The following is a 21,895-nucleotide window of genomic DNA, read 5'->3' on the forward strand; positions in this document are numbered from 1 at the left end:
CTGTTATTCTGAATTTTATTGTTGTTTTTATCATTCTGGAAAGTTGCTTTCGTTATTTCTTTGTGTTATTTATTGTTTTCATTATTTTGCTATTATTTTTGTGTAATTGTCACTTATGTTTTTATTTCTAACTGTTTGTGTCCATGGGTGTGACCATATGTAAACAACAAATAACAGAGTTGTTTACTATAACCTTTATTACTGATATAACAATTAGATACTGTAAATGATACTTATTTGTTCATTATGAGTAAATGATAGTGATATAATTGAACTTTTAAATGATTTAGCTAATAGCGATTCAGACAGTGATTTTCATTTTCTTGGGGATATTATTGATGATAAGCATGATGAGGAATGAGATTTACAGCCTCCTGTTCAGCTAGTAAAAGACCTCAAATATCTGTTGCTAAAAAAAAAAAGACAAAACATTGGGCTTAGAATGGCTGATGTATGATGTTACCACAAAGCTTTGCAACACTCAAATATTTACTGATACTCCAGGAATAAACTTCCCAATTGATGATCCTAACAACGTATATCCATTATTCTGTTATTTTTTACTAATGAATTAGCTGATATTCTAGTGAAGCAAACTCATGTAAAAATTTCTTTAAAAAAAAAAAAAATACTAAACCACTTTTCAAACCGACTGATATTGACGGGATTTGTTTGAAATTGATCAGGAATTATTTGGAAGCCAGAAATTGAAAGTTATTAAACAAACACGCCCCATTTTACTACTCTGGATTTGGTAAACTTTTTACCATAAAAGTCAAACTTTTGTCATGTTTTCTCCATTTCACTGATGACAACGATGATGATAATTTACTTATTTATTTGTTTGTAATTTTTTGTGCAATAGGACAGCTACCTACAGCCTTTTTATATTACACAACAGTACATAAAAAAAAAATATACAGTATTTATAAATTAAAAATACAAAATTTAATCATTAGTTCATAATAATTATTAATCATTAGTTCATAAAAATGAGTAATACTGGTGTTTTAATTATGTTAGACAATTATATTATTATATGTCTTTGCGTAAATACCAGATTATATATAAACATGTACACCTAATTAAAAATATACATAATTTAGAAAACAAATTTAAATAATACAGTTTAATAACAATAGTTATAAATTAAAAAATTTACATCTTATCTCCTTCATCCAATTACATTTGTTTTATAATTTAATTAAATTTCTGGTACTTACACAACATTGTCAATATATAAATATATGTGTAGGTAAAAATAAACAAAAAAGAAATTTACATCACTGTCATACAACATTTACTGATTTTAATTATTAAAATATTTATTTATTAATAGAAAATTGTTTTAATTTACACAACTTAACTATGGACAAACAGAAGAGGGTCTGTGAAGTTCTGTAGTAATCCAGTATTATAGCTTTATAGGTTTTTAATATCATATATCATACCGGAGTAAAACCTACTCAGTTCAAAAACAAAATTCTTCCTTGGTTGGAAAAGTCTATTTTATCATATTTGTTTACAGCAGTTAAAGTACATCTCTCTGTCTGTGAAATAACTTGTGTAGAGTATACAAGAAGACAAAAGTTTCTAATATTGCATCCGAGTATATGTAGCTGTATTTTGTTTTCCGTAGGATCACACTTGTGTAATGCTTTATGGAAAAACAGTAAATCATCAAAGTTTTGTCTTCGACATACAAGAGATGGTAAATTATGAAGTAACTTAAGCTGTTGTTTGCCAAGATGCTGAAGTTTAAATTTGTGAGACAGCCAAGATAGAAAGTTGTTCTGAATGGATTCGATGTTATTTGACGTATAGTCTCTTCGAAAATTCCAGGTCGAGGTGGAATATTCAAGCTGGCTTCGAACAAGTGACTCGAAGAGTAAGACGGAAGTTCGAGGATCAATAAAAGGTCTTGCAATCCATTTCAACAGACCAAGATTTCTCTTTGCTCTGCTCACAATCATGTTTGCGTGTTTAGAAAGGTATAGCTTGGAATCAAGGAGTGTCAGAAACAGGTTATATTTATAACATGATTATTTATGTAGGTGCAGACACAGAAATCGTAAACAACCCAAATCATGACTATACTACTAATACTGTATTGACTTTTAAAAACTAGTAACCTGCTAGACAAAGGTTACTATATTTACACTGACAATTATAATTGCAGCACTGAACTTGCTCTGGCTTTAGTAGAGCAAAATACTGACTTAGTGGGTTCTGTTAGAAAATACAGGCATTGTATTCCAAAAGATATACTGCAAAAATTAAATAAAAAAGTAATTCATGCAGTGTGCAATAAGGAGGGTAAAATGATATTGAAGTGACAAGAAAAACAAGACGTCTTGTTTATCACAAATATAGATTGTTATTTATTCACTTAGATTGTGTAGAAATAGTACGGAAAAAAAAGAAGGTGATGGTTCCAAACGCTGTCAATGATACATTTTTATGGACAGAGTTGATCGGATAGATCAAATGCTGAGCGCATACCCACTGAAAAGAAAAAGACAAAAAAGTTGATATAAAAGCAGTTCCACCACCTTTTGAATATCACTATATTCAATGCTGATATTTTACATAAGAAAAATGGTGGCAAGTACCCTCTTCAATTCAAAGAAGCCCCTTATTGAGCACAATGTTGAAATTCATCATAAAGTCATTCCCAAAAAACCTAAGTCCTCTGTAGGAGATGATCCTCTCATACTCTGAGAATGACGTTTCCCATCATATATTCCAGATACAGAAAAAAACCTACGCAAAATAAGATGTTGTTTGTATAACAAACACATAAGAAAGGGATTGGAATATTATTGCTATGAATATGATGGTCTTTCTGCTGCCCCTTCATTTAGAAATTTCCACACTAAGGAATACAGAAATATTTCTTAAAAATTTTCATATTTCAAAAACTTAAAAATTCATTTAAAAAAAATATATATTTATAACTAGTTTTAAATTGAAACATAGTAACAGCTCTGTGAATTGGGAAATGTATGTTGTTATTGTGTGATCTTGATCCAATTGCCTAAATTCATAAATATTGTAACAAGACCGGTATAGTAGGCCTGAGTAACGAATTCCTACCAATTATTATGAAAGTAGTAGAAAATATAATAATTGAGAATCCAGATAAGGACAAAAAGGAGAACCCTTTTTGTAAAGAATAAGTCTGTTTTATAACTGTATTTTGTTATAATGCCTGCTAACATACAATGAACACCTGTTAAATGGCGAGAAGAGAGCAAGGTTTGGAATTCATGGGAACAAAAGCCTCGGTTGACTGTTCTCATGCTTCAACTTGGATCTGGTCTGGCAGGTAAAGACACTAGCAGTATAAATAGTCAGGGTAAGACAGCTAAAAATCAATTCTATTAGAACCAGTCTGCGAGACATTACGACATCAGTCCTGCAAAGAGACGCCAGAGTTGTGTGGGTTTGGTGGAATTTTATCAGGATCAGTCTGCGAGATGTTACAACATTGGTCCAGCGAGGAGAGTCTCAGGTGTGAGTCTGTGAGACAAGAGTGCAAGACGTCAGTCCAGTGAGGAGGGTCTTTTGAATCCAATCCGATAAATGTAATTCCAGTAAACAGGAAATACTATCGGTGAGTTACAGTAAAACTATAAATGAAAGAAATAATGCAATAAATTTCATTCATAAACTGTTAGGGAAGACAGCAAAGGTATTTGCAAATGAACTTTAAATGATTGTTTGTTAATATAAGACTAGTGGTTAAAAAGGGTTAAGACTAGCAGTGTCTTTTGTTAATGTATCTGAATTCTAGTTTTCTATTTTTCTACCTGGAATAAATTCTGGACGATTATTTATTTTTAAACTCTGTCTTGTGTATAATCTGTATTTATTATTTACTACTGAGATTTATCATTATTTGATATGTAATATTATGATTGTTATTCTTTGTTGATTACGTTATGCATTATGCTCTATTTTTATGTCATATATACTGTTTTGATTATGTTATCTATTAATTGTTTGATGTGTTGTTATTGACATGTAATATTAAAACCGTTTACTACTATTATCCTGATTATTACTGTGGTAGTAATTACTATATTAATATTTACGTTCATTAACTGTTTTATTATTGTCACTTATTATTATTACTATCATCATCATTATTGTATTTATCACCACTGTTATTATTATTAATCTGTCTGGTTGTAATTATGAACATTTTAAACCAATAAACTATTGTTCCGTTTCATGTTGAGCTGGCTGGTGCTACACTCTAGCATCTACTAGTGCTGGCTGGCGAGTTAGTCTCGTATGATCATTCCAGTCGAGACTCCCGCCAGGTGCGGTCATGTATATTTAGTCTAAGGTGACTAACAGGTCTAATGTGACCATTCGAGAGCCGGATCCTGCTCAGTGTGGTCATGATTTGTTTAATATAACATTTCATTCGTAGTCTAATGTGACTAGTTTTATTTAGTAGTTTAAAGTCTAATGTGGCTTATAGTTTTTATTGATAATGTTCAGTGGTATTATTCTGACTAATGTGTCATTTATTCATCAATCTAATGTGACTTGTATTTCTCAATATTAAAAAAATGTCTAATGTGACAGATAAAATTTAATTATTCAAGAAGAATATGTTTTAGCTTTTTCATCATCTCAAAATACAGTCCATGCTCGCTCTACAACTTAACAACTATTATTATATAAATATTCCAAATTGTCAACCTCTCAATATTCTGATCAAGCCGCAACACACGACAATATGTCTAAACTATTTTCATAAAAAATAATTTATTAGCAGCTTTTAGAGTAAAGCGTTTATTTGTATTGTATATGAAAGAATGTGTAAACCTTTATTTCCCTTGTATAAAATATAAAATAAAAGAAAAAATTACAATATTTAATTAGGAAACATAATACCTGCAAAGGATAAACTGTGCGCAAGCATGAGATACTTTAAATATTTCTAATAAGAGAATATAAGAATTAAAATTATGTTTAAAAAAACAGTAGTAACTATAAGTTCCTACATAAATAAATGAAAGTTCTTATAAACAAAAAAAAGATTAATTGTTAAAGAGTTAATTAAAATTTATACTATCTTAGAAAAATGAAAAAATAATTAACAAATAAATAACAAATGACCACCCATACTTGCACATTAAGATTCAACATTCTGGATTTGGTAATAGGTAAAAGATACAATATGAAGATGACGTAAATAATATTTACATTGCCATACACTTTTATGCTTAGTATATTGTATAAATTGGTAGTAAAATGAATATTGTTATATCTTTTATGTTAACACTATTTTGTAACAACTTAAATAATACAAAAAAAAAAAAAGCTAAATAATCTTAGTATTAATATTATGTCTATAATTATAATTATAGATTTACCCTTAATAAGTATGCCTTTCTTAGTTTTGATTAGCTCTGTTACAGGATTTTATGTAAAAAAAACAAACATTATTAAGATTGGATTACAAAATTAACTAATTATGTATCATTTACACAGGATGACAAAAACATATTAAGAATAGTAATTCATAAACATTATTTGTCATTTATCCACTCATCTATTTCAGTAAGAAGTTTTTTTTTGTTCGCTCTGCTACATATAAATGTAGAAGAAATAAGATTTATTAGTTTAGCAAAGATATACATGAAATGTCTTCTGCAGACATTTTTTTGTTTTTTATATCTTTTTCAATTGTGAGAAAAATAATACATAGATATATATTTACATCCTTCAGTCATCATCATATAAACATAGTTCACCATGGCCCAATTAGATGATTATATGTAAACAAAGAATAGTCTTTTACAGACTGATGATGTGGGATCCCGGGAAGGTCAACTTTTCATATAGTTTTTTAGGTTTCTATTACTGTGTTGATGATTATTTTTTTTGTTATTTGAAGTTATTTGGCACAGTGGCCAGTTTGTTGATGATTAATTAAAATAATAATAATAATAATAATGATGAAAATTTGGGGTTAATGACCATAGCAGTTGAAAAGATATCACTAGGACACCAATTCTCCAGATGTCCAACTAACTGGACTGCTTAAATCCAGAATAAGCAACTTAAAAAAAAAACTAATACACTATTTGAAAAATTTAAATACTATTCAAATAAATCTTTGTTTAAATAGAAATTTTTTTTGTAGATCTTAATTTTGCTGAGTTTTTTATTTAATATTTTTCAATTCATTTAGCAAAAACATGTATGTATTTTGGCATTTGTAAAACTAATTATAAAAGCAAATGTCTACACACTGATCTTACATTGCACATACGTTCCAAAGGTCTTTTTAATTTTACTAAATACATTTATTTATTTTTTTTATTTTACTAAAATACTTTTATTTTTTTTACATAGTGTCTTATCCATAAAATATTGGAATGATATGTGCAGTATATGACTTACTAAGTAAACCTTTTTTTAAATAGTCCTTTTCAATTATCCAGATTTGGCCTTGCAAAGGTCCATCTAGATAATTGGTGTTCCACTGTATGCAAAATCTAATACCCTTACCACATCATTTTCAAGTTTAAAATTTTTTGATTCAACTAAGTAGTCTCTTCAATTGCTAAAGGATCTTTTTTGATATCACCATTACTAATATCAAGCAGCTCCTCTTCCAGTTATAGTAAATCTACTTGCTGTAATAAAAAGCAAAAAATGAATGCTACAAAGTAAATAGGTTTATGATTTTTTGTGTAATTTATAAAATAAAAAGTATGTCTAATTTGCTTACCACACACATAAATATTGCAGCCATAGTTAAATTATTACTATTATTATTAGGTGACTTTAATATGTCAGGTTTTGCTAAATGTTATAAAAAAATGCTGCAACTCACCTTACAGATTTTTTTTACAAATTGTAATGTTTTACAATCAAATAATTTGTTAAAATTCTTGTGGTAATTCTCATGATTTTGTTTTTTCTAATCTTACTGACATTAGTGTTAATACTGCTTATGGTGAAATTTTTTATTGTGATAAATATCATTTAACTTTCGATAACGTTAACTAAGATTTTGGATTCTAATCTTATACTTCATAAATTCTCACCAGATATAAAAATATTAATTTTCTAACACTCAACACTTACTAAACAAGAATTTGATTGTAAATATTTATTTTTTATTTTGCCACATAATCTTGAAGTTTGTGTATGGAACATGGAAAATAAATTTTGTAGCACATCAAAATTGCCATGCCTGACTAAGATTTGATATTAATCATTAATATAGAAATTTTTTTGAGGAATTGCAACTACGTATTAATAATTGTAGATAGTGATATACCAAAAATACTTATAAAAAAATGTAATTTTCAAAGTGGTGCTCTAGTGAACTTATTATCACAATTATTAATAAAACTTCCATAAGCTTCAAAAACAATACAGATCTACTTATTATTAAGAATAATTTAAGAACAATGTATATGTAATATTCTAAGTCATAAGGATTTATTTTTTAATTATACTGTTAAAGTTAAGGAATCTATCTAATGACTCCAATGATTTTTTTAAATATGCTAATAAAAATGATATCTTTACTTTGTTATGTACTTGTGAATTTGTATTCATGGGTTTCATTGGGTTTTTGGCCGTCTATTTGTAATAAATGAAGTTAAACATTTATCACACTTACAAATATTTAAAAACTTACCAAATACAAATTACCCACCCTTTGGTTGAGAATAAAAATGGAAAACTAGGCTTTAAAAACAAACGTAATTACAAAATTATTAGAAGTATTTCAAAAAAATATTAAACTACCATGAACCCAAAAGATTTCAATTCCAAAATCCAGCAATATGGAGTAAAAAAACAGACATCACCCGCCACTTCACAACTCTATTGAACATGACATCTATTATGTTGTTTGTGTCTAGCACGACTGTTACCGCCACACACCTTGCATGCTAATCGACCATTATGATGTTATATCATTAGGTAGTTCACCTAGTTTGACTGGTTTCGGCTACTTTCCACAGATCCAGAAAATATTCAATTTTGAGAATTGATGTTTAATAATTATTACTCTTATTAAAGTAATAATAATTATTACTAGCTAAACAAGAACTTTATGATGAGCAAAGTTGATATTGTAGATAGTTTATGAATTAGATGGTACGTGGATGATGAAGATATTGGATTTTAATAGTTTAATGGTAAGAAAATTAGTATTTAATTTCACAAAAGCAGCAAAATTTATTTATTCTGAATGAATACATAAAGTAGATAAAGACACCATCTATTCATATGTTAAAAACAGCTATGGAAAATCTCATACATAAACTGGGTTATGTATGAGATTTTCCATTCAAATTTCTTATTTCTGCATGCCAGCAATCTGTAAATTTTTTAAAAATACTTTCAAATTAAAACTTTTTTTGATGAACTTAAAATTAATTTAATATATATTCTTAGAATTAAGCTTCACCTCAAAAAAGCAGTATTTATTGAAACACTTCCTATCTATCCTACCCTAATAAAGGACATTTGTATGTGTGTCTGTCTGTGTATGTCCATCACCCCTAGCTTAGCACCGGAATGTACCGATCACTAGCGGAAATTCCCGATTCGTTAGTACATGTCTCATGATGGTTTAGGTGTATACTAGTTATATATGGGAAATATACTCTTATATTAATAATATATTTTTTATTTAAGCGATTGTTTTTTTCATAAAAAAATGAACTATAACAAAAAAGTAGGCACCAGAATGTACCATTCACTAACGGAAAATCCCGATTTGTTAGTATCAATTTCTAGAGTTAAATTTCTAATTTAACTTTTGTTATATCAATTTTCATCATTCAAAAAAAAATATTTTTACAAAAGAGGTAATCAATTTTGGACTTCTATCCGAGATGCCACCTGCCTGGAGGACCTAGCTGCGGAGGGCATGCAGCTCTGCAGCTAATATCTATGCTATTATATAAAGTGGAAGAAGGTTTTTGTTTGTTTGGGATAAACAAAAAAAAAAATACTTGATCAATCGCACCCAAATTTTAAACCCGTTTCTCATCATTACTGAGAAGGTTTTTAGATATTTTTCCGATCTCAAAAAAAAAAAAAAATGAGTACATGTATTTAGCAGTTTAGATTTGCAGGTTGAAGCACAAACTTTAATGAATTGAATTAATGAACTAAGAGTCTCTATTACTGTGTGAGCTGGGTTTGAACTGAATGATTCATATCATTCGATTAAATAATATTACAAAAATAGTATGAGTAATATTAAATAAATTTTATAAATTTCTACTTAACACTAATCTTCCTGTGGGGACTGCACGTGACGTATATGAGCACCTTATGGGAGGCTAGACCAACCATCAACTGGTAACAAACAGGGTGCCCTGCAGCACTGTTTAGGGAGGTGCAAAATGGTGTCTTATAATATCTCTGCAAGTAACAGTTTTTGTTAGGACCCTAACAGTCTGATTTTCAAAATATATATATTTATTATATATAAAAATGAATGTTTGTTTGTTTGTCCCGTATGCGCTCCTATACCATTCATTCGAGTGTGATGAAACTTTGGTGAGTTGTTTGTGTGCACACCTGCAAAATTTTCTGAATTAGTTTGGACCTGCTTGGTGGAGCTGGGGTCGAGATATTTCAAAAAGTTGTATTTATGGTCCAATTTGGCTCATATTTAGAATATATATTAATTACATGAAAAGAAAAATTTTTGCAAAAACTATACCAGCTAGGAGGTGAGATATTAACAAAACTAACAGACCTGAAAGGATAAAACAAACAACAATTTAATCATATTTTCTCAAGGTAAAAGATTGGTCCAGTGGTTTATTTACCTATCTCTCTTCTTTCTATGAGAAATATACCAATAAATTTGAAAATGAAAACAGTGAAATTTCACTTCTGGTAATTTTTTTTCAAGAGCCAGGGATAGCATACAGAGTTTGAATTATTTTTTTTATATGTAGGTATATGTTAGTAGTTTACCCCTATGTTAGTAATATACTTACCCCTAAATTTTTATGAGTTTTTGAAAACTAATTTTTTTTTTTAAATTCAAATTTTTGCTCTAACTCTGATGGGGCTGGTGATAAAAATTTCAAATTTGCACAACTTGCAGTGTGTTTGTAGATGTTTATCGAAAATAAAAAAGTTTCTTGTGTATTATACCAATAAAGTTTTATCTTCTCAAAAATCATGAAAAGCCTGTTAAAAGCGATACTACTTTCACTTACTAAATAAGTGCTCCAGGGGGTTTCTTGTCTTCTTTGCACTTTATATTTAGCCCCTAAGTTGTTGAAGTTGATGTTTTCAATATTTTTAAAATATTAATAAGTCATAATTTAATGATAATTTAACTCAATACCAGTAACCTAATACAATTTTGATTCAAAAATGCTTACAAAACTTACCCAAAGAACTGATTTCAATGATTAGTCTACATTTTTTTTCAAGGATTTTTATTTTTATACTGGTTTATTTTTGTAAACACTATCAAAGAAAAAATAAATTATAGCACAAGTTTAATTATTCTTCAATGAAATAGCCTGTTTTTGTAGCAATGAAAGTTTATTATTTAGTGTGGTTAACCAACAGCTGTGATCTCCTCTGATAATTCTCTTGAAATTGTGTGAGAACGACGCGTCACACAGTTCAAGTGATGTCAACTTTCTCAGGACTTTACAGATCAGTACCCACACTTTGTCTTGTTGAGACTTTTGAAATTATGTACGTGGTCCAGCTGGGTGGAAAAAATGAACCTAACATTATCATTTTCAAAGCTAATAACTACCATTTCTCCTATCCACCATTGATTGTCATACACACAAGTAATAGCATCTTTTTATTTAAGTGAAAGTGATACAATACTTGACACAGGATGGTCTTCATAGTCCTTGGAGTTTGAAATAAAGTAAGATCTTACAACGCCTTCTGACACAGGAACATACCTGTGGTAACTTCTAGTACCAACAACTCTTTCACAGTACTCAAAATTGTTTTTTAGAGTTTCTGAAATCTCATCTGATTTAATAAAAAAATACTTGATGTTTTTCAGCTTGTGATTACAAAATGAATAAATTTCATCAACGTTTAGTATCTGACTGTTTAATGGCCTTTGCAGGCTTGCCTTAGCCACCTCGTTTTGTTGTTCCACCCACACCATCACAGGCATTTTTTCCATGGAATGATTCAAAGAAGTGCCATTCAGCTTCAAGGTCAGTCTTTTTTGTGACAACACAAATTAGCAAAATTCTTTTTCTTTTTATACTGACTTGAAGCACCATCAGTAAAACTGATGAGTTTTTAATGTTCTGATGTACTTCCTTGATATGGTCTGTTAATACATTATTTTTCTTAAAACAAACCATAAAAGGGTGAACTGTGGCTTGGTTGTTGACCCAATAGAAGCTTTGTATCTCATCTTGAATAAGAAATGAAAAGTTTTCTGCAGTCTGCCACACCACACATGGTGGTGTGGCAGACTGCAGAAAACTGCACCTAACTCTGATTTTTTTCACCTAACTCTGATTTTTTTTTCTTTTTGAAAACTGAGCTTGAGATTTTGACACAAAGTGGTGAGTTTTCAGCTTTTCCAATTTTTCTACTAATGATTCGAAACTCATCTTTGGTCTGAGGAACAGTTAATCATGCCTGCCCTATTAGATGTTACCCCCTGTCTGTACATTATTGTTTCTGGCAACACATTATACTCTTTGGAAAATTTGAGCATGTCAAACACTGCCTGGTTACATACACATTAGGTGCACACATTCATTATACAGTCACAGTTATCCTTGTCACAAACAAAGACGTCTACTAAGTTCTTATAATCAACATTAACTTTGGGATCACCAATTTGATGTTCTGGTGGTGGAAGCAGACACAAACTATGTGAGTCCCGAATGCACCATCCAAGATAAACCATTTTGGACAAAGTTCGCAGAACTTTGATCTCCCAATTATTCCCTCAGGGTTTTCACTTTTAAAGGGGACATACAATTCATTTAAGTTTATCAGAACAACGTGCTTTTGCTTATGCACTTTGACACCATCAAAACACTTGCTAACTTATTTCTTTTTACCAGGAAACAGCTATTATTGTCATCTTCATAAAATAACACAACTTTTTTAATTGTGTTGTTACTAATTCCTGTTTTGTGTCTTTTACCTAACTCCGGTTAAATGCCTTACTCATTATCTAATTCTGTAGTAAACCAAACGCTCAGACACATTGAACTCTAATTTGAAATCTGGTCCAAGATTGATGAAGTAATGTCTAACTAATGTCACTAACTAATGTCAGACTAACGAGTCTGTAACTGCAAAGTTAAATGAGCATGTTGCAACAGGAATTTTTCTGATGACTGGAAATGACTTCAAGTGCCTGTTATAACATGAACGCTGTAGTTGAATGATTCAAACAAATTTATTTCAACTACAGTAATAAGTATAAAAAAATTAAAGTGCCAAGAAGATAAGAACCCCTTGGAGCACTCATTTAGTGAGTCACAATGATATTGCTTTTAATGGTTTTTCATGATTTTTGAGAGGTTGTGATTTTTTTTATTAGTACAATACACAAGAAACCTTTTAATTTGCCATTAACATCTACAAAAACACTAAACTGTGCAAATTTGAGATGGTTTTTTTCTCAGAGAAAATGTTCTTTGATGTCTCTTGTGTTATTTTCATTTCTTCTGCCTTTTTCAGTTATTAGTTTTTACATTTTTAAAGTGTATAAATAGCCTGTTAGGGTTCATTCTTTGTAGATGAACATAACATGAACATTCTTCTTTTTCTGATTAAATCTGATATTTTCTCCATGTTCATGTAAAGTTCATTATTGTGTTTTCTTTTCTGTATTTGAATGGCCAAAAGACTTTTTTTGTCTATAAAAAAGTTTGTTGTCAAATGTCAGACGTTCATTTGAACATAGAGTTTCCGATCAAATGACTGTATAGTAGTGCAGGTATGGCAGCAAATTACTGTCTTTGACGAGATAAATTTAAATATTGGTAGTCATATATGTTTTAGTAACTGATGGGGTGCATCTACCCATTTTAGTGATATATGACAAGTGGGCGGTGGGAGTGGTGTATGATACCACGCTTATTTCACTCATGCTTTTAGGTTATCTCTAGAAGCTAGTTAGGACACTGGTTGCTAAACTGTTTTAAGGCTTAGTAGCTTTTTGTGGCACAGACATTCAGTCTTATGCTTTAGGGCGACCAAAAGGGATGGTGGCAGGAGAAATGATGCCTAGCAAACCTACTCTTGGATTTTGAAAATTTTTATTCCGTAAGAGTTAAACTTCTGTCGTGTTTCCTCCATTTTACTGACGGTAACAATACTAACACATCTCCAAAAAATAAAACCAATTATTGACTACTTTGTTAACTGATTCAAAGAAGTATATACACAAAAAAAAAATTTAGTGATTGATGAAACTTTATTGGAAAAGTAGGCTAAACTTCATTCAGTTTATTAGAATAAAAAGGGCACACACTGGCATTAAGACATGTTATTTCAGAGTCAGTAACTGGTTTTATATATATATAAAACTTGCTAGTTTATGTTGGTGCAGATACAGAAATTGTAAAAAAAACCCTCATCATGCCTACAATACTAATATTGTTATAAATCTTTTTACAACCTAGTAACCTGTTAGAGAAAGGTTACTGTATTTACACTGACCATTATTATTGAGCAAAATATTGACTTATGGGTAATGTCAGAAAATACAGGCATAGTATTCAAAAAGATATATTGCAAAAGAAATAAAATAAAAATGAAATTTGTGCAGGGTGTAAGGCGGGAAAAATGATGCTGTTTAAGTGAAGATTATCAAGATGTCTTGTGTTTGACAACTAAACACAAATTAGACTGTGTAGAAGTAATATGTAAAGGAAAGAAGGCAATAGTTCCAAATGTTGTCAAAGGTTATTAAAAATATATATACATATATATTACTCTCTTAATGTATATGCACTATGTTTTATTGTGAACTATAAAACTACCCCACCATGGCCCAATGAGATGAGGATGATATGTAAACAATGTGTACACTCACTCATAAGTGTACAACAATGGTACACTCATAGGTGTACCATTCATGAGATGTATGGTTAACTGAATCCCAACCACCAAAGTACATCGGTATCCACGGTTTAGTTTTTAAATCTGTATAAAACAACTAACTTTACTAGGATTTGAACCTGAGAAACTTTGACTTCAAAAATCAGTTGGTAAACAACTGATTTGGCACGAGTTAACCACTAAATCAAAATATATATATATATATAATATATATATATATAGTTAAGAGGTGTATTTATGTAATCCAAATATTTACATATTAGATAGAAAAGATAATACAGTGGGATTTTCCAATTTTCCAAATGTCCACCTAACTAGACTGCTTAAATCCAGACAAAGCAACTTAACCCACTGGGTTGGTTTAGTGGTAAATAAGTCTTCCTGAATCAGCTGATTTGGAAGTCGAAAGTTCCAGTGTTCAAGTCCTAGTAAAGGCAGTTACTTTTACACGGACTTGAATACTAGTTCATGGATACCGGTGTTCTTTAGTAGTTTGTTTTCAATTAACCACATATCTCATGGATGGTCGAACTGAGACTATATAAGACTACACTTCACTTACACTCATACATATCATCTTCATTCATTCTCTGAAGTAATACCTGAATGGCAATTCCCAGAGGCTAAACAGCAAAAAGAAAGAAGAAAGGCAACCTAAAAAAAAACTAGTACATTATTTGAAAAATCTAAATTATTCAAACAAATCTTTGCTTCAATAGGAATATTTTTTATCAATCATTCAAAAATTCTGGGAATATTTGTAATTTCTTGAAATTCATTTTGGATACTTTGTTGAAGATCCTCAACGTTGAGTTGAATAAACAATAATATGTTTCAAATGGCTCCACAGGTAGAAGTCAAAAGGGTTTACGTCAGGTGATCAGGCAGGCCAGGGCATTGGCCCTCCGCGCTTATCCATTTTTCTAGAAAGTTTCAAGCAGGAAATCTGATACCAACTCACTGAAATGTGCTGGAGCTCCATCATGGTGAAACCACATACTTCCTCTTAATTGTACTGGTAGGTCTTCCAAAAATGTTGAAGATTTTCAGTCAAATGAGCAAGATAATTTTCTCCATTTAAACAATTTGGTAGAAAGACAGGATCCAAAAGATATTCATTAAAAATACCTGCCCATATGTTCAGGGAAAATCTTTGTTGATGGCTACTTTAGAAGGTGTCATGAGGATTTCTTGTCGCTCCAGATACGCTGGTTGTGATAGTTTTGAACACCATTTCGGTTGAAAGAAGCTTCATTTTTATATTATTAACATGATCAACAGTAATAGGTGCTGTGTAAAATTATTCAAAAGTGAAAAATTAATATCAATTACTTTATTATTATTTAATATCAATCTTATTGTGAAAAAATTATTATTTAATTTGATACTAATTTATAATAATAGAATTAATAATAAAAATGATTAATATTTAATTGAATTGAACATAAAGTGGAGGACATGAAAACAGACATAAAATTACATCAATTTTCTGCCACAACTTGGCTATTTGTTAACAAATTAAAAAAAAAATAAAATGCCATTTTGTTCAAAATAAAAAACTTAATATTTTAGAAAATAACATAAATTTTTATAAAACTAATATTTACAGAGATATAAGAGATTGAAAAATAACAAGGCCGCCATTTTTAATTTGCAATGGTATTTAATTCCTGATTTTTTGTTAATTTTAAAACTTTATTACCAAGACGCTTAACAAATATTTATGTAATTCATCTATCCAAACTTGATATAAATTTTTATATAAAAGTAAAATGGCAGACACGGGGAGAACGACGGAGAAATCATCATTTTTCCTAAGGATATTTTATGTTTAGTTTTACAAGTACAATCCGAAAACATATAGTAACCTAATTTTGAAAACAGCCTATATATATATATATATATATATATAGTAAACTTTTTTAAATTATCTTTTCTAGTTATTCAGATTTGGCCTTGCAAAGGTCCATGTAGTTAATTGGTATTCTGCTGTATGCAAAATCTAATATCCTTACCACTTCATTTTCAACTTTTACATTTTCTGATTTCACTAAGTCCGTCTCTGCAATTGCTAAAGATCTTTTTCAAAATCACCGGTCATAATGTCCAGCCGTTCCTTTTTCAGTTGTACTAAATCTGTTTGCTGCAACACAAAATAAAAAATGAATGCTACAAAGTAAAAGTTTATGATTTCGTGCATAATTTATAAAATAAAACTAATTTGTATCTCTAATTCACTTACCACATACATTAACGGTTCAGCCAAAACTGAATTATTATTATTACATAATAATAATTCAGTTCATAATAGTAATTCAGGTAAGTTTTGGGGTTTTATATGGGAAACCCTAGAACCCTTTTGCTTACACCAAATTTAAATGTTAAAATTGCTGCTACTTCAATTACAGATTTTTCTATAAATTATAATATTTTTCAATCAAATAATTTGTTAAACTGTAAATCTTTTGTTAAGCAGTAAATCTTCTGATTCAGTTTTTTCTAATCATACAAACATTAGTGTCAATATTGTTTATGATGAAATTTTTCATAGCGACAAATATAATTTACCTTTAGCGATAATGTTAGCTAAGATTTTGAATTCTGATCTTATATCTGATCAATACAATATCTTACTATCAATATCCATTCCATTAATCAGTCTAAGAAGTCGCTTTCACCTTACGACGACAAACGATTCATTTTACAAAACAAGATAAACACAGTTTCATACGGTCATTACAGTTTAAACAAAACTAAACGTAAAACGCCCCACACCACCGATAACACAACCAAAAAAAGAGACCAAGAATCGAAAACGAGTTCCTTATATCCCATGGTCACGACTATTTATTTTAATTATTGTTTCTCTTTTTTTTTTACAAACAAAATTTAATGTATTTTATATAAATTTAAAAAATTAATGTAAATAGATGTAATATATACATAAAAAAATATTATATAATTTTAAAAAAAGTAATGTAAATAAATGTAATAATATATACGCAAAAAAAAAGTTATATCATTTTAGAAAAGAATGTAATATATATGTAAAAAAATGTTATATATTTAAAAAAAAGAAGAATGTAATATGTATAATGTAAATAGATTTTTTAAATTAAGTATGTAATGTATAAATTAAAAAAAAAATTAAAAAACTATTCTTAATTGAATTGATTTGTATTTCTTGTATCCCATTTTAACAAAAAAAAAAAAAAATTATCTACTTACTCACTGTCACTAGACCACAGGTGTCTCGGTCTCTTCCACAGATTTTTTATGTAACGCGATGTGACAGTATGACGTCCAGTACTAAGACGTATTTGATCCTGACGACCAAGTAGTTCCCATGGAGGACGTACATTGTAATAAGGTATACGTATACGCCAACCTTCGGGAGACGATTTGCTCAACAGTACCAACTTATCTACTCTGTCACTACAGACATAAAAAAAAATTGTATTACAACCGAGATGGTTTCTGGGGATAAATATAATCCCCAGAAGCCGTGATCATACCAAGTCTGCTCGGTCACCCACAACCTTGGCCCAGTGTCGTCTTGGGCGATCGAGGATATGTCCAAGCATATCTTTCATTTCCTTCTCCTACTCCTCCTTCGTTTATGGTGGTGATCGTAAATAACTGCTTATTATCGCCACCCATGAAAGATATGCTAACGTTGGAGCAGGCATTTTAGACAGTGTAGTAACAAGTGAATAATGTCACACTTTAGGATGTACTATATATATATATATGCAATATGTGACCGGTCCCCCTTTGTCATCATCACAGTTACCCCCTCACTCGTCCTAATCCCTCATCATCAACAGCTACAAGTAAATACAATATATATAAAACATGAATTATAAATACAAAAAAAAAAATATACTAATACATACCCGCTTCTAAGAAGTCTATATGAAAATGACGTAAGCCGACATAGTACACGTCGTTCAGAATCCATCAGGATTCCTGTAGCACACGCTTCACAGAAGCGATGGCTACAAGGTTGTAACGCTACATCTACCCTATCTGTCAAACATGTAGGGCAGATGTCGTCGTCCGTGTAGTCACTTCTTGTGGGAAGTGATAGCCGATGTGCTACTCCTCGGCCATACGCCTTCTGTGGCGCCACCCCTCGCCTAGACCACCTTGTTGTTGGTGATGTTGTGTATATGCCAGCGTATGCGACAGTGGTGACGTCGGCGCCTCCGCAGAGGTCGGCGATGCAGGTGTTGATGGTGACGTTGGTGGTGGTGGTGATGATGCTGGTACTGGTGCTGGTGTTGGCGTTGGTGCAGGTGGTAGTGGTGCCATTAACGCCGTGGATGTTGATGTCGCTAAGGATGGAACATCCTTAGGCCGTTCTTGGTCGCAAATATATAATACACATCGCCGTTTTAGGGGATGGAGGCAATGGACCATACCCACCACACTGTAGAACGCTTCCTCTCTGTCCCCAATATTCCGGGCTAGTCATTCGCGACAACTACCAATTGCCAAGCATGCTGCCATAATTTCTCTAATATGAGACTGACATAGTGCACCGAGAAACCGCCCTGTGGTATGCAGGTGATGACGTACACGATCGTCGTTCAACTCGCAATGACAAAGAAAACACTCGGTAGCCCTTTGAAATGTTTCCATGTCTTCGGGTGTCATCATAATCGGTTTTTCGGTAATCATTATTTTGTGCAATCTATCAGCGTGTGCGAGCAATTCATCCAGCATCTTTTCAACGATATTTTCACCATCAGATCTCGCTCGGTGGACTACAGGACCTTCAAAAATCTGTCCTTCCTCGTCGACGATTACGTATGCGTAACCGGACGAAAGATGTTGGGCTACCTTATCGGTAAAACTAGTGTTTGGTTTAGGGGTGGCAGTGTCCAGCGGGTGTACAAATGATTCAAAATCTGCATACACCACATAAGGAAAGCGAAGCGTTGACTTAGTCAACGCTTAATTTAGTCCCTAAATTTCATTATGCATTCCTTTTGGTTTTTCGGGTTGGGTAGCCTTACCCGTTTTGCACCGTGTCGCTTACACTCGATCAAATGTTTGTCTAGATTTCGTGCAGCGACAAGTGGGTCTGATGAACTAAAGCGGTGCAAACAGTAAGGACAGTATTTACTGCTACAGCAGCTCTTTGTGAGAACCGAAAGGAGACAGGATAGTCCGCTTTTACCTGGTTTGGTATTAATCAGACAGTAATGAAATTTATCACTCGTCTCCCCTGTAAGCAACAATAGGTGTATGCAATTGACACGATTGTGATTTTCGGTAACATGCACCAGATACACACGATCGTTATCTTCCTCATACCCGTAAACATTGACGCTTATTGTGGGACTTAACACTCTGAAGTGATCAATGTCTTACTTTTACGGGGCATGATATCCCAGTCATATTAATATCACGCTCGTACACAGGATACCAAATCTGATGATAGTTACGACCTGGTTGGTCATGGAGGTATGCTAATACAGTCCAGAGGAAACATTTCTGGTCATGTGGATTCTTTACGTTAATTATTGCCTCTCTTTTTACTAATTTGGATGGAGTACTTATAAAGGAGGAAAAAGCACCGTGTAGCGGATGGTAATGAATAATATTTAGATCTAAATAAACAATTTTATGCATTACCCATCCGCTACCGTTGTTGATGAACTTCGTCAACGTCTCAGTGATTTTTTTGACGGACTCCATCCACTGTTCATCAACAATGTCGGTGTTCTCCTCCAGATTGATCACGGTTCTGGTTTTTCCATGTAAGTATAACGTTGTAGATGTTGTCTCCACCATGTCTTCGAGATGTGTCTGCTTCATCAACGACACATTAGCAGCAATATACCTGCAAAGAAACAAAACAAAAAAAAAATTAGTACGTTTGCAAATTTTTTATTTATTTATTGCTATAAAAGAAAACAATTTGTTAAACTAGACACACACACACACACACACACACATATAATTGTGAATATTTACATAAGAAAATTACTTTCATTATAATTACCAATTTACGTTGCCATCAAAATAACTACCCTCTTCAAATGGTTAGTGATGTTGAGTTTGTATCTTAGCAAGGTATTGTGTAGGTACAGTTCGTCGAAGCTAGACACATCCCAACGAAGATGGATGACGTTGTTTATTGCATTTATCACGGTTGGAGAAGCCATTTGTTGAAAGATATCTAAAAAAACAACAAAAAAATATATATATAGTAACATATTTTTACAAAATAATAAATTTAAACAAATGATGGTAATTATTACTTTATTGTTTTTATTAGTTGCAAATACTTGTCATCAGTTAGTTATCAAGAATTCAAATGTACACATTTTTGAACCGAATAATTACATTATGTTTTGAGATGATGCAGATTGTGTATTTAATTGGTGCATTCAAAGTGATCTAGATATGAATAAGGGAAAATGTAATAATTACAATTTTTGTTTGAAGAATAGAATTATTGTTTTCTTCACTCAGTAAAAGGAATCCTTCTTACCACAGCTGTACAACTAATAATAACATTGTTCTAACTCATGTCGATAAAGCAAGAGATTTTTGGATTTATTTTGAAGTTTATTTCATTATTCATTTTTCAGATGTCCAGGCTTTAACAGAACATTAGTATATTTTATACATTATATACTTTTATAACAACCCCCTTTATTCAAAATGTGATTATATATAGCTCTGGGATTTAGAATCCATGTCATGATCAAGCCACTGCCATACAATGTGTTCAACATTGGTTTCAAATTTGCTTCAAACATTGACTTCAATGTTTACCATTGTATGCTCTGTTTCACCATGTGCTTAACATTGGAGGCAATTCTCTTTTTCAAATGCAGTAGTCTTGAAAATGAAAATTATACAACTGGCCTTTTACATTTTTCTTTGTTTTATAAGAAATATGATGAAGACACGAGACCTTGGAGAAAACTGAATAATAAGTTAAGTAGAGCAACACCAAAAGCAAAGAAGAAATGGCTTTCTGATACAACTCGTACGTAGAAAATTCAGAAAAAGTATAATGGTACTAACTAATGTGATAAAATGTATAAACAGTAACATGGGATAAGTATAGGAATGGTACACACACTAAAGAAATTGCCAGTAAAAATGGTAAAGCGACAAGAAAGAGGGAAAGATATCTGAAAGGTGGAATAAATGTATAAAGTAACAACACTGCTCAAAAGGAAGCCAAATGATCATATAAAATGAAAACCTGAAGTAGGACCAGCAAAACTAAAATTGCAAGTTATATCAACAGAACTGATTAAATCTTAAAGTAGGATTTTAGGAGATAACAAAATTACATAATGGGTTCTACAACAGTGGGACGTAGTCATATTTTTCTTAAAACAATCATGATTCAATTTCCCAAGAAGCTGGTGTTTTTTTAATCTCCTCTTCAACAGAACGACTGAGTAAAAAAAAAATGAAGCACATGATTATATATATAAAACAAAATAGATTTACAAGGAATAGAGGTATTACAGATGTGATTAGGCTAATCAAAACTATTAGTAATAGGTATATAGAAAGAAATAAAGGAATAATAATTATACAGTGTCAAATAGAAAAACTGATGAACTGTGCTTGTTTGTGTATAATGCAACTGTTAAGTTATATCTCAGGTGAATTTTATTAAATACTTGGGTAGATGGTAGATGATAAATTCATGGGATTTGCATATACAGAGTTTGAAGAAATATTTGTTTATATGCATTAAAACAATTTTATCATATAAGGAAGTTTTTTCCACTAGGTAGATGTTCTCCGCCAGATCTCTTCA

General features: G+C 31.1%; 1 long non-coding RNA gene across 1 annotated transcript; it reads right to left on the reverse strand.

Annotated features, from left to right (window-relative positions):
* Nucleotides 1-5,433: 5,433 nt before the first annotated feature.
* Nucleotides 5,434-19,695, reverse strand: LOC142331653 (uncharacterized). Its single transcript, XR_012758063.1, has 3 exons — nucleotides 17,991-19,695; nucleotides 16,110-16,237; nucleotides 5,434-6,662 (listed from the first exon to the last, which is right to left on the reverse strand). It is a non-coding gene; the product is annotated as an uncharacterized LOC142331653 (long non-coding RNA).
* Between the last annotated feature and the right edge of the window lie 2,200 nt (nucleotides 19,696-21,895).

This window comes from Lycorma delicatula, chromosome 10 (genome assembly GCF_047948215.1).
Source record: "Lycorma delicatula isolate Av1 chromosome 10, ASM4794821v1, whole genome shotgun sequence".
NCBI lineage: Eukaryota > Metazoa > Arthropoda > Insecta > Hemiptera > Fulgoridae > Lycorma > Lycorma delicatula.